The sequence below is a fragment of the Diuraphis noxia genome, unplaced genomic scaffold (genome assembly GCF_037042655.1).
Source record: "Diuraphis noxia isolate RWA-SAM2 unplaced genomic scaffold, SU_Dnox_SAM2 contig0003, whole genome shotgun sequence".
Lineage (NCBI taxonomy): Eukaryota > Metazoa > Arthropoda > Insecta > Hemiptera > Aphididae > Diuraphis > Diuraphis noxia.
Window position 1 is genome coordinate 52,664,014 of NW_028301713.1, and position 15,424 is coordinate 52,679,437.

At 24.7% G+C, this 15,424-nt stretch overlaps 1 protein-coding gene across 2 annotated transcripts in view; it reads left to right on the forward strand.

Moving 5' to 3' along the window:
* Positions 1-8,148: 8,148 nt before the first annotated feature.
* LOC107173315 (neuromedin-K receptor) overlaps positions 8,149-15,424 on the forward strand; it is a 76,756-nt gene continuing 69,480 nt past the window's right edge. For both annotated transcript variants that reach the window (XM_015523812.2, XM_015523838.2), the window contains exon 1: positions 8,149-8,342. The gene's annotated coding sequence lies outside the window, so the exon portion shown is untranslated. The remainder of the gene's footprint in view (positions 8,343-15,424) is intronic.

Below are 15,424 nucleotides of genomic sequence, written 5' to 3' on the forward strand. Positions count from 1 at the left end.
TAGCCTACCTATATTTTCTGTCGTGCAGTTTAATAATAATAAAAATAATACATACTATCTAATATAAATTTTTTATCTGGGAGTTAAGAAATAAGACCATACGAATAAATAAAATTATTATTTATCATAATTTCAAATGATAAGTATGATAATAGCATTTTAGCATATTCCATATTAATTTATTTAAAATTCTACGAAGTACCTAGAGTTAATATTCGACAAACTCCTTAACTAGAGCTCACATCTTAAATAAAAACGTAAATCAATGAACTCTAGACTGCATCTTCTGAGACCTCTATTAAAATCGAAACTTTATCTAGCCAACGAACTTACAATATACAAATCAATAATTCATCCGGCTTGGCTTTACAGCATCTAACTATGGCGGCCAGCAAAACCATCTAACATTACAACCTTGCAAGAATTCCAATTCATATGTCTATGCCTAATAACTGCTGCACCTTGGTACGTTACCAACAAAAACCTCCAAAAAGACCTGAACATACCAACCCTCAACGACTTAGTCAAATCCTACTACTTAAAATTTCACTCAAAGCTTCGAGCTCATCCAAATCCCACAGTTAAAAATATATCCTCTACCTTAATTATTTCTAGAAGGCTAAATAGGCAATAGCATAGAGATCTTCTCAATACCAAAAAATTAACAAGGAAAAAATACTAAAAAATTAAAACTCTAATTTCTTGTCAAGTGGCACTGCTGTGAGCCTTCCTTTTCTGTAATTAATCTTATTTTGTCATCACACTTACTTATTATAACATTGTATAGATTGTAAAATCACTATTTTTAATAATAATGAAAAAAAATTCTATAAAATTCTAAGCCCATACTATACACAATACAGTTTTAAATGGTATTGTTTGATGTAGACATAGTTACGTTATTATATTATTATACTTCTACTAGTTAACATCGGATGGATTTAAATCGTTTAATTTACTTGACATAGATACTTGCTTTAGTAATTAAAAGTTGTTTTCCATACTTATATTATAAGGTATGTATATTGGGGTTTTTAGATTTAATAATTAAGTTTGAAAAATTAAAGAACCGTAACTTTTCATCACTCAAATAGAAGTATAATTGGATTTTCTTAAAATACTACGAACAAACTTGATAAATAGTTCTGTACATACACACTTGTTCAAGCATTTTTCTAAGAAAACAGATTTTATGATTTCAATGACTGTGTCGAAAAATTGTTATTATACGTGATACTGGTACCAATAGAGTAGTCGGGGGATTTGACCACACAAATTATAATTTATGTTGGTAACTGCTACAAACTTTAACACAGTTAATCATATAATGTACCAGGATATTTTTGTTTTGTTAAAATAATTATTCCTTAGAATGTGTATACAATTATTTCTTTAATAATTTCGCAAAAAATTCATTATAATTTCATAATCTTATGACATTTAATGATATAAAAAATAACGAAAAAAAAAACAATAATAATTTCAGACTTTTTATATAAATATGCATGCAGTTAATTTACAACATAAACATATTACATATATGTATGTATAATATAATATTATTTTAATAATAAACAATTAACATAAAAAAGAGAATAACAAACAATATTTTGATATAAATATTTGCTGAATAATAATAATTATATAATTTTCATAATTAATTAATTAATTTTATATATTATGGGTAATATATTATTAAACAAAAATAGGTAGTAACAAAAAATATTTTTAAAACTAAAAATTGTATAGTTTATATTTTTATAATGCAATTAATTAAATATTTAATTAATATAGTAACTTCACTTATCCAACCTAAACGTATTCTTTAAATTAATTCACCCATTTTTTTTTATATATTCAAATATTACGACCTCCGACTTTGGGGCAATGCGAAAAAGATAAATATATCAAACATCCAAACCTTTCAAAATATTGCACTTAGAATACTGATGAATGCTCCACCCTACGTATCAAATCATACACTACACACCGACTTGAAACTCAAAACAATAAATGAGGAAGCAAAAATCTTTTATAAAAGATTCCATTGTCACCTAAATAATCACCAAAATGAACTTATAAAAACTTGGCTACTCCCACAATACCTGGGAATCCTCCGAGACATTTGAAGCGTAAGTGGTGTCTTTATCTCTTAAATTAAATTAAACTAATTAAATTTATTTATTTACTATCAAGCTAACAGAAAGTGTCATCAATGGGTGGCTCTTTTCATCAAAATCTCATGACCTGTCAACTTTTATCTAATATTCTTACTGTGTCAAGTATAATTAATGATACAGATTGTTTATTTTTTGTAAAAAAATGTAAAAAAAAAAGAAATATTTAAATGTTGATTTATATCTAGATTAAATTTAAAACATACCAACTTATACAGAAATACAGAATATTACTGTAGTTTATCTGAAATAATTGTCTTTAAAGCGTCAAATAGTAATCAAAGACTATATAAAAAATAGTAAACATTATTACCTATATAATATTTGTTTAACCAGTATACTCAAATTATTTGATGAAGAATAGTACATTCAATAGTACTTTTCGCTTAAAATTCCGGGCACGAACTGACTTTAAAAGATTTAATAGGAGCGTTACCTATATTTATGGAATACAGCGTCTGTGTATAAGTAGGGCCATTAAAAGAATTTGGAAGAATATGAACCTAATTATTATTGGTTCTTATTTTTTTTTACCTATAGAAAAAAAATATACATTACAAGTTATGTATAACTAATATTTTTCTAGTGTGCAATTAATTTATATTTGTTTTAAATTATTGTAATAGGTAATAAAAGAAGAAATAATACAATGTTTTACCATTTTTCTTGTTTATGTATAATGCATAATGTTTGAGTATAAAGCATTAATATTATTAAATTATAAAAAAATGAATACGTTTGGTACATATTATTCCACCAAAACGTACTGTCAAAATTATATATTACCTAATGTAATGATTTGAGATTTGAGAATGAGCTTTTTAATTTGATTATAAAGCTACATTATTATATCGTATATAACAATAATGGCATTTGTGGCCATTGGACGTAAAAATACATTTTACAATATTCATAATAATTATTTATATAATACTAAATAATGAGAAAAAAAAGAAACATATAATTATATTATTGGAATAACAGGACATGTTATTTGTTAATAAGCTACGTTTCTGTTAAAAATTGTATAATTCCGAAGACGTTGATTGATTCAGGGTTGAGTGATTTAGCGAGGTGGTCGGAGATTTATAGTTGCCTTCTTTAATAGTCATAAGTTCTACATTTGGTTAAAATATGTTTAACCGAAAGGGGAAGCCCACAACAAGTACAGATAGGGGATTTTTTCTTCATTAAATAGGAGTGAGTGAGTCGAGTGTGTCCTATTATTAGACGGTTGATGGAGGTCTTTTGTTTTCTTGTGGTGTTTTTTTTTTTTTTTTTGGGGGGGGGGGGAGGAATGGTTGAATGGATTTCTTGATTTCGTTTAGTTTGGTGGACGTTTCATTCCACTCCATTTGACATATTATGCGTGATGTGTTATGCCCTATGACTTTCTTTATGTCATTATAAAGATTATAATTAACATAGGTAAGGTACTAAGGTAGGGGCATATGGGGACGAGTGGACGATTTTCGCAGCTGCATCTGCTTGCTCATTGCTAGCTATTTTGTAAACAATAATATAAACACACTGATACACGTATATATTTTCAATGTTTAACATAATATTTTCTACAAAAGATATGTACGGCATTAAACAGGTAATAATGCATTTATATAATATGTGTATTTCCCCGAAGTGCCTTCGCTGGTTGGTTCTTCCCTCAAGATATTCAAGCTCATTAATTATAATTTTTTTTTAAAAAACCATAATTTATGCTTATTGTACTTTTTTTTATGTACAGATTGTATAATTTCTAGATTAAAAATAAAAAAATAAAAAATGTGTGTATTTCATAGCTGGTATTAGTATATAATATGAATCAATAAATATAATACCATATTTATGATACGATGGAAATTTTTTATAGCAATATGTTATCACTTATCAATATTAAAATATTATGTAAATGTCAGATAAAAGATAATAACATTAACAACATTATTCTATACGGGTTTATGTTATAATAATTTGAAGTATCGCTTGAGGTTTCTTATTGCATGATTGCAAAGACCAAAATACTATTATATCTTTCTATCAGGTATCTAATTACTATCTATAGATACTTATCTGAAATCGGCTATCACAACCACTCCAGAAGTTAACTTCTCGCAACAATAGTTCTATTGGTAGATCATATTATTAGATATTAGGTAGCTAGTTGTCTATGTTTTTCCGAAATCAGCAATCACAATCACTAGAGAAATTGTTGTTCACTTGCCACCGTAAATCTATTGGTAGCTATTAATATTCGTCGTGAACGTTCCAAATCCATATTAATGGTTATCTTTAATATTATGAGGCTATCGTAGTGAAAATATTAAATAGTTGTATTATCGTTCTCCGTTCAATAGTATTATAGAATACCAGTAGGTATCTGCAGATCATTGTTTGAGTGTGTCGCTCGTTTTCGTTTATACTAATCAACTACGCACTCACAAAAAAAAAAATTAAGTACTTCTTACCTAGTCATTGAAAATTCACATGATAAATTCGTGTATTGGAGCATAAAACAACAGTAAATGTACTTACTCAGTTTTAAACAATTCCATAGGTAGTTAAATGTTCATTTAAGTTTAATATGTACTCAATTGAGTTTTATAACATTTTATACCCGAGTAAAACATTTCACGAAGCATTTTATTACAATATTAATAATTTATGTAGATCATAGTCTCATAGGTACTGTGCCAAAAGGTTTAGAATCTCAGATTTCATGATGCACAATGTTAATATTTTGGTATTTTGTTTGAAATATGATTTACAAATTATCGTATTTTCTATACATAATGCTCGTAGGCTATAAATGTTTGATTAAGAATTTATAGAAGTGATACACTCTAATTGAGTTGAAAAGAAATATAAGACTAGTGTTCTTAATTTTAAACTATTAATTTTTTTAAGTAGGAATCTTCATGAAGTTTTTTTCTTAAGAGTTATAAATGGGTGCCCCGGGTACTTCTATAGGTACTTGATAATATAAGTACTATTATGGATATATATTACTTATTGTGATGCATTTTATCATCAGTTCAATAATATTTTGAACGTTTATAGAACTTTCAAGTTAAGTATAGAAAAAATAATTTCTTAATTTTGTGTTTTTAGCTTACAAGAAATTAAATATTTTAAACAACACAGAAAAACATTTTTTTCAAACAAATTAAAACAGGTATGTCTTAATAATAGTTTTTTTTGATAATATTTTTAGCTTAAAATTTATGTTTATTTATTTATTTGAAGATTTAAGAAGATTTTTATGGATTTAAAAAAAAGGTTTGGGTATTACCATTTTCATACTGACCTTCTATTCATATTTATATTTAATCAAAATGTATTGTATGCAGTATTCACTATTTAATTTAATTTACATAGGCTTTAAAATATAACTTTTAAATAATTTATATGTCTGATACATTTAAACAAATAATAACATGTATTAAACAGTAATTTAATGTTGAAATAAAAAGTAATTGTTTTACTTAATATGCATATTATATTAATTTTAAGCTTTTCGTAAATATTAAAAGAGCCAAATACTAGATAGGTATGCTCAATAGATGAATATTATAAAAAATAAAAATACCATATGATTATTTCTTATGAATGATTGACCGCAAGAATTTTAATCTCATAATATAGTACCGTATCAATCATTATCACAACACACGATCTAGGTACCTATTATATAGGTTAAGGAAATTTCATATTTTATAATTATATAATCATAACAAAACAAATTAATTCATATGGTCACCCATCCGGGAGCTAGCAACACTAGCCGGTGTGTACACTCAGGTGCATATGCAACTTGGCACTTTGGTCACATCAAATTATATCCAATTAAATTTGTTAAATAATTTCGAGTAATTTTTGTGTAGTGCATTATTTTTACGAACAAATTACGTAAATCCGATTATTTGACATTGGACTGCAATATTGATACCCACACATACAATATAATACCATTTTGTTTGTAAATAATGAATTAGGATTTTGATGATTTTTATTATACAATTTGATTGACATTATATTAATAATATGCTTATCATATAATTACATTAACAAGGAAATTAAGAATTCATTCTTTACAATGTTATACCTAATTATTATTTACTGCACAATTATTTCATCGTGTATTCTTAGACATAAGTTATTCACGGATTGATAATCACATAATTCACAGTTCACAATGAACTACTATTATTGTGCGTGAATACTGAGTAGGTATATTAAACTTTTTATTCAAAACTCATTACCGTAGAGACTAATAAGTCATAACAATAATTCATAAATCATAATGATCCGGGTTCTTTAGCGAAAAGCATTCTAATTATTCTTAAGTACGCCATGTATGTAATACCTACGAGCATAATGGTAAAAAGTCAAATTGTTTGCTTTATTGTATGATCTATAAAATTATTTGCCTACAACCTACGTATAAAAAACGTCCGGATTAAATACCTGTCTACTTCTATATTTCTGTGTAAAAAAAATAATAATAGGATGATTTGAAAGCATGGGTATTTTTTGTATTTAATTTATAAATTAGCATTCAAATTATTTTGTTATTATTTGTTAGATGATATATTTTAAATTTAAACTATACATTTTTATTCAATATAATATTATATATAAAGGTAACGCGTTTGAGGTTTTCGTATCTATAAATTCAATTTCATTATTTAACTTTAAATGATAAAACATATTAACGATAAAACCTTTATCGTGAGTAATAATAGTACCTACAACTTTCAGTAAGAGACAAAGTCATTAATATGCACATGCTTGTATAAATATCATGGAAATAATTATATTTTGTATCACCAGAAACTACATTTGAAACCAGAGATTGTATTGTTATTAAATTAAGTTAAGTTACCATAATACACGTGTAAAGGAAAAACAACAATTACCTATATTTTATTAAACTATAGAAACAAAACGTTTTTAGTTAAAGTGAAATGAAATCGAAAATTGAGTTCTTTGCGAATTTAAAATGCGACGTGGTTGAAAGATTTATGTGTTTGAAAAGACAAAATAATTGTTTTGTCATACGCTTGTACCAATATTTATTACGATATAGGTACGCACTTCATAAAAATGCAAATATAATGTGGATGCTATGTGTATCTTCTAACTATGATGGTACAAACGAATATCATGACAGATGGTGTGTGAATAAAACTGGAATTTAAATTTGAATTTATAGTATAGAATGATCATAATTAATTTTTTTTCTCCAGTATTATGAATTAACTGTAAACGGAATTTAAACCAAAATGCCTTCATTGGTTTGCTCTTCCCTAAAGATATTCAAGCTGCTACTTATTTTATAATAGGTAAGAACATATTTTATGCTTATCATATACCTACTTTTTTTATGTACAGATTGCATAAAACACTAGATTAAAAATAAAACTTTAAACGACATTATGTAAATTTATGCGATTATAGATGCCCAATTTTTTTTTTTTTTTTTTTTAAAGAGATCAAAATAATTTGATCAAATAAAAATTAACACGAGAGTTAATATGTTAGACAATTATTATAAACATCGTGTAGGTATGCAATTAGTGTATTAGTTAGGTACTATTTTTTTAGTTACCAGAAGTATGTAAAAAAAATGTATGTGTCCATATAGTCGTGTTATAAATCTTAACTAAATATAAATTACAATGAATTCTCTATTTATATTCAATTATTTGGTTAACAAAACACGTTTACTGTATTAAATACATGTAATGTTTTTTATTTTTATATATTACATTCTCAATTTAAATAAATAATAACAAAAAAAATTCCAGCGTGCGTGAGCACAGACACACAAATACTGGAGAATGTAATGGCCGTTTCCTTTCTCTTGTTAGTGCATCTGTAAATACAAGGCCGTAAAAAGGGTTTAGGACCTGCGCGGGGTTGTTGCAAAGCAACACAATGCGAGAGCACACGTTAAGGGTTGCCAGTCTGGTGTTGCCGAGCGGTTAACCAAAATGTCCAAAGCGCTTATGTTCACGATTGCTTCTCTCGTTCCGTATTCGTTAGCAATTACGAAAGTGTTTACTCGACGATTGAATTTTTTTTTCACACATATAATATAAGAACAAACGATAAATTTACAAATATGGTTTCAAAATGTTCGAGACATCCTATAGATTGAACAGCGTAAGTAAATACAAATTTAAATTCAATACATAGATAATATAGATAGGTGAATGATAGGTATTTTTATATTTTATAAATTCAATGTTATTATTACAATTTGTATGAACTAATGTTGACGAGTTATTTTCATTGGTAATGTAGATTAAATTTTTATTGCACGCAATATATGGTAAAAGTAATTGCTGAATACACAATCAATATTAAAAAATAATAAGGTTATTAATTTAAATTAAGCAATGATCAACAATGAACTACGTTAAGACATGTAAAATAAAAATGCCAATTTCAATAATGAAATTTGCAAAATATCTCTTATTTAAATAAGAAATGATATAATAGTTGGAAACTGAGAATTAAAAGTTAAATTTATTGTACAATATTATAATAACCTGGTATTTTTCATAAATATACATTATGATTATTATTATTATTTTGTGTTTTTGTATTATATTTTATAAAATTAATATTAAAAGTTGAAACCAATGGCTAGGTTGAGATTTTGGTTTTAATTATGATATCAAATAATCAAATGCTAATATTTATAACGTCAGAATATAATTGCCTGTTAATAAAGGACTGTAAAAATTATAATAAAATCAAATAATTAGTGGTTAATTAATGTATATAGCAATTGATAAAGATGGCTTATTAAATATTTAAACGGTAGATGAATGATGAAAATAATGTATATTGTTTAATAAAATGTATTATAATCACAAAAAAATACGTCTTAAAATAATGTTTATTTAATAAATTTAGTTATAATCTTAACACTTCAGAGTTTTAGATTTTAAATAATTTATAAATATTTAATATTTCAACTTGGTTTTTTTTTAGATTTATATCCTTTGCAAGAGTAATACTTTAATTTGTTTAGATTATAAAAACTGTCATTGCGTTAAATATTGATTAGTCGTTATAATAAATAATAAATTCTTCTTTATTTTTAAATAAAATTTTATTCTCTATTAAACATATTATTAATTTGTAATTCATCGAATTACGATAAGTTTTTATTTTATTTTATAATATCGTCAAATATCATGGTAGGTATTTATAAAATAATACGTATATTATTATCTAGTAAGACGTGTATTGTAATTTACACTATACAAGTTCTTCACTTATTTTTATTTTGTTAATTTTGTAACATCATTGTTTGATGACAAAATTTATTTTATTATAAAAGATAATAATAATATTTTTTACACGAAGATTTATAAAAAAAAAAACTTGTAATGACGCTCTGCCGTATAATAGGTATTTAGAGGGTACCTTTTTATTCAGTAGGTCCGCAGCTGTAATGGATGTGTTAAATTCAAATAAAATAATAAATCATTGCATAAGAGAAAAGAATCCAAAGCTGTCTGTCAGTCTATATCTCTAGGGTTATTTTATATAAGTAAATATTATTGCTATACGCAATATTATTTCTTTTCACGATGTACCTAATATGGTAGTTAGAAAACATTTTAGACAAAAAAAAAACATTCATCTAAATTTATATTATAATATGTACTATTTGTAATCATAATTAGGTTCGCATTAAAATACCAATCAAAATGTTTTGAAGTTTGAATTGTGTATAGTAAATTAAACAAGAAAAATTTCTAGTTTCTATATGATTAATATATTCTGTGAATGACACCAAACTAATTCAAATCATTATTTTAGATGCTGAGCGGAGTGAGGAATGTATTGATTTTACCATGATATGTGTATGTTTTTTTTTTTTTTGTATCTGTCATCACGTTTTGGTACAGTAAAAGTGCTTCGATTTTCGACTTCAGTACCTCGTTCGATCAAAAAGTGAATTTAGTTGGTACTTTGGGGGTCAAAAGTAAAAAAAATATTTTTCTACATAATCGGAATAAACAAATAAATTAAAAATTAAGGGAAAACCGGGAATTTTTACGCACAATCAGTTTTCGACAAAATCGATTTTGGTTTTTGATGTAACTTTAAAACAAATGATCATAGATACATGAAATTTTCACCAAACGTTAACATAAGTATATTCTATTCACCGTGCAATTTTCAACTTAGGTTAAACTATTTATAGGCATATGCCATTTTCGATCATTATTAGTTTTTTTTTTAAATTAATATCGATCAAAATGTATTTGATGGGTAGAAAAGCTTGAAAATTTAATATAAGGTTCCTAACATATTGTTACAATAGGAGTTGAAAAATAAAATAAATTCATAGTCACATTTTTTTTTTTATAAGCATTTAAAGTTTGAATTTTGACAAAATATGTAAAATCACAAAAATTCACAAATTATTTTAAGCTAGAAATTCATAAAAATTTTTCTTTTTAAATCTAAGATTTGAAAGTTTAATACAAGATTCCTTACAAGTTTTTCAATCTTTATCACAAAAAAAATGTCCTCCAGAAATTCAATTTAAATTTTTATGAGCGTTTGAAATTTAAATGTTTACAACATTGGATTTTCACTGGATTTCACATTTAGCGATTTTCTTATTTTTATGTAACTCTAAAACAAATGACCGCAGATACTTGAAATTTTCACTAAATGTTTATATAGGTATTAATTTCAAATATAAAAATGTTTATCCTTTAATTATTTTAAGGTCAAGCTACGTATTTTAACCAATTCATATATATAAATTTTTAAATTACACTGAATTATTTGAATTAATGTCCACGATAAAATATACATTATGTAATACCTAAAATTTTTTAAATCTAAGTTTTTATGAATATTATTAGATATTAATAAGAATATTGAACACAATGTCTATTTCTAAAAATACGTTACCTATTTCCGTCGTCTTGATAAAACACTAATTTATTCAAAACTTTTACATATTTTGTATAAATATTGTACGTTTTTAAATATTTAAAATTAATTTTTCAGCTTTCAGCGTATCTGAAATAAAATTTAGTGGATCGTCACAACATTTTGAACCTAAATAGGTACTTTGATGTAATTTTTTTGGCAATTTCGTTAATTGGGCACCATCATGGTATGTCGTTTGAGTGATAAGTTTAAATGATAAATAAAGGAATTTTCAAAATTCAGAGACCATCCCAAATAAATCATAACTCATTAATATTGTCATAAAAACAACACAAATCAGTAATATATTATTTGTTGTATAACATTTCCTGTCATAGAGGTATATCATGCTTCATTATATTTATTATTTAGTATAAACATTACTATGATGACATTTGTAAATTGTTAGAGAAATATCTCATTAACTCGCTAGTTGCTTAAATTAAATTAGTACTTATCTTTCATTTGAATAAGTATAAGATTGGAGTTTTATAACAATACTGTGACAATAATAATATTTGATTAGAATTTGAAATGAAAGCTTTATACCATTTATTTTGATGTTTTTAGATAATATATTTTATTTAATTCCTTAAAATGGATAAAGATTTTGAATCTTTTGACAGTTAATTTTTAACTATCTAATCCACAAAGTTTGTTGGTCAATAAATATAAAATCTTTAAAATTAATTTATTTTTATCACCATTTGAAAATATAAGAAAAAAATTATATGAAGTTTATTTTATTCTGTCATCTCGTATAATTTCTCAATAGAAGTACACATTTTTTTTTTTTTAATTTTTATGAAATTATTTCATACAAACAACAGATTTTATAATTAAATATTATTGTGAATAAATTATAAATAACATACATTCGACTTTAAATTAACTGAAAACTTGGAATTTACCTCTTGATGCTTGTTAACTTACTAAGGAATTATCAATCAAACTATAGTTAAGAAAATGTTGCTTCGTATTGAAATTTGACATCCATTATGATGGCACGTAATATTATGTAAATCCAGAATTCACTATTTCTCAAACCAATTACACAATTTATGATTTAATATTAAAATAGCCAGATTTAAAGGTTTTTATAACATATTTATTATTTGCATAATATTATAATATAAACTTATTCATAATTATCTATTCCTATTTTTTAAATATTCCAAAATATGAATAAAGCATGTTTTATAAATAGTATTTTTTTTTATTGCCCATAAACCATACTTTTCTATTAAAACAATTACCGGTATAAAAATTATAATTGTTCTTAAAATTGGTATTCTTGACGAATAACTTATCTGAAATATTAATTCAGAATATAATATAGACATTTTTCTTCTCATTAAGAAAGTTACAGATGTTAAATGATGTAGGTACAATATATTATTATTATATAAATGAGTAAAAATAATGATGTTTTATATAAAAAAATCACTATACTATTATGGTTAATAATAGCAGCTTATCCAACATAGTAATAATATAGATATGTACTAACTTAACATAACGATTTCATGATTGATTTAAAAAAAATAAAGTTTTTACCTCAAAATAAATATATTTTTGTTTGGAAAAAATAAATATTTATCATTATTTTCTATTCCAAAATATTAAATTATTATATCATATTTGTTGAACGGCGTGATGTATAGGCAATTTTGGTACATCAGTGTATAGCTTCATTGTGGTAACTGAACGGTATCTCGTGATGTTAACGTTAACGAATTTTAATACAAGAATATTATACTTCGTCACAGCAACAATACCGCTTCAACACCCATGTCGACATGCGTGACTACAGTTTAATTATAAACATTTTCAGATTCCATATAGCATGATAAAGGTTTGACTGTTTTGGTTAAACCATATTTATGTTTTCACAATTAATCTATATATCAGTTATAATGTATAATATTACTTCAAACTCCATTTCTACTACGACTAAAATGTAGGAGTAAATCTAATAAATGATTAAATAAGAAAGTAATATTCCTATTTTTCTGATATTAACTACCTACTGCGAAAAAAAATCAATTAAGTAATTAATTCTTAAGAAAGTAAGTAGTACATAGTAGATTTTGTTTTTATTTTGAGTGGGAAGAGCGTTTATACAATATGCTCTCTCTCTCAAAAAAAAATTAATAATAAGTTTAAATACGAACTTTGAAAAACAGTTATTTTTCATAAATATCATTCTGATTTTTTTTTTTTAATTGGATATTTATAAATACGATGATGTTGTTATACATTTTCAGGGTTAAAATCCATTATTATTTTTAATATGTACCTTATTTTATTTTTATCACAGAGTGTTCTAATTTTTGGATCATCTATTTTCTTAAATAATATATTAGATATTTTTCACTATTTACCTATTTATTTATTTAATACCTATAATATTTATTAGTGTGACCATAATTAAAATTATAAATATGTCTAAATATAGCATACGAATATACAAAAAAGTATAATATTCATAACTTTCAATTAACAACAGCGAAATATGTCCACAAATGTATATTAATTATTATTTATATTTATTGTCTACTTGTATATATATAATATTTTTATAGAAATTAGATAGTAGCAACAAACTGGTAAGATATATGAATTTAAATAATTTATTTTGATGTTATAATAACTTAACGATATAAATTTCCAAACCAAAATAAATAAAGAATTTGCAGCTTAATCCATTAAACAATAGCTAGTGGTTTAAATAAAATATCTCAATCCACAAACTAACATGAAATTGTAATTAAAATATGCATAAATAACGATAACGATATTTATGATAACAACTCAATTTGCAAGTCAGTGCAAAATAACGTTTTAAAAATATAATAAAATAACAATATTATGAGATAAAAAAATAAAATAATAATACCTGGCGTCAATTCTATATAAAAATCTGTTTTATCTATAAATTTCAAGTATTAAGAATCTTTTAAAAAAGGTTTTACTTTTCCTTTTTTAAAATACAATACATAACATCAAAAAATAATATGAAAACTCTTAAGTCAGTAAAATTAGACGATTGTATACATAAAGAAAAAATGTATATAACATTATACACAAATATTTTTTAAAATCATTGTTTCACACTCGACACCTGGCGCTCAACTACTTAAGTGAAATAACTTTTGTGGAAAAAAATCTACTCAGAAAAGATCGGTAAATTAATTGAATCTTTTTTTTAATGGATTAAAGGATTCTTACTTGACTATTCAACACATTTCATTTAGGTACTTCATTTAGAACATCTATAATCGGTGTAAACTCAATTTCCCCTTTATATTCTTCATAATGGATTTAGTTGATTATAATTATAAATTCAAAATGAGTCCCCGGAGCATAGCTGAATAATTCTGGCCATGGCTACCGGCATAATGATATGACTTAGTATTTTCCGATATAGGTATTTACTGGTGTAATTTTATTACCTATGGTAATTATAATCGGTTATAGCTACATACCAATATAAAATTTAAATATTATAGCCAGTCACGAAGGATAAGAAAGAGGAGGATCGAAAAAGAGATGATTTGAAGTTATAGAGTGCGATATGAGAATGACTGGTGTTTGTGAGGAGGATGCTAGTAAGTGGAAATTGAGGACCAGGGTGGCCGACCTCAAATAGTTGGGAGAGAAGGCGAAGGAAAAGAAGAAAATTATAGCTAGTCACGTTAACGATTTGTTTATTTTAAATTCGTTTCTAAGCTTAAATACTTATCAAACATAAACGTGAATCATATTAATACATATTTGTTTTTTCATTACTCATAGTAATTAATATTTTATAACTTCTAACATTATCTGTATGAATACATTGACAGTTACCTTGTGAGTATGATCGTTTTCTCATAATCATGCTTTGATACAAACTAAAATTTAATTAATTATATTATGGTTGGTTTCACACGTTATAAATTTGTAAAGGACCAACAGTATAAGACGAAAATAATTCATAATAAAATAAACTATCAATACAGGATAGTGAATTATAATTTATAATTGAATTCGGGATATTTTTTTTATCGAAAGTAAAAATTTTAACTGTGGTTTTAAATCAATGATAATATTATTAAAAATTTATAAACTTTAAATACTAATATAATTGTATGAAAATGTTCTCGTAAATATAATATATAGAATTTGCTTTTATGTAATAAGTATATTACTCCTTACTCTTAGAAAAAGATTTTTTTTTTTTAAGTTAAAGCAATTTCATAAATATTTTTAATGGATATATGAAATTGAAAGTT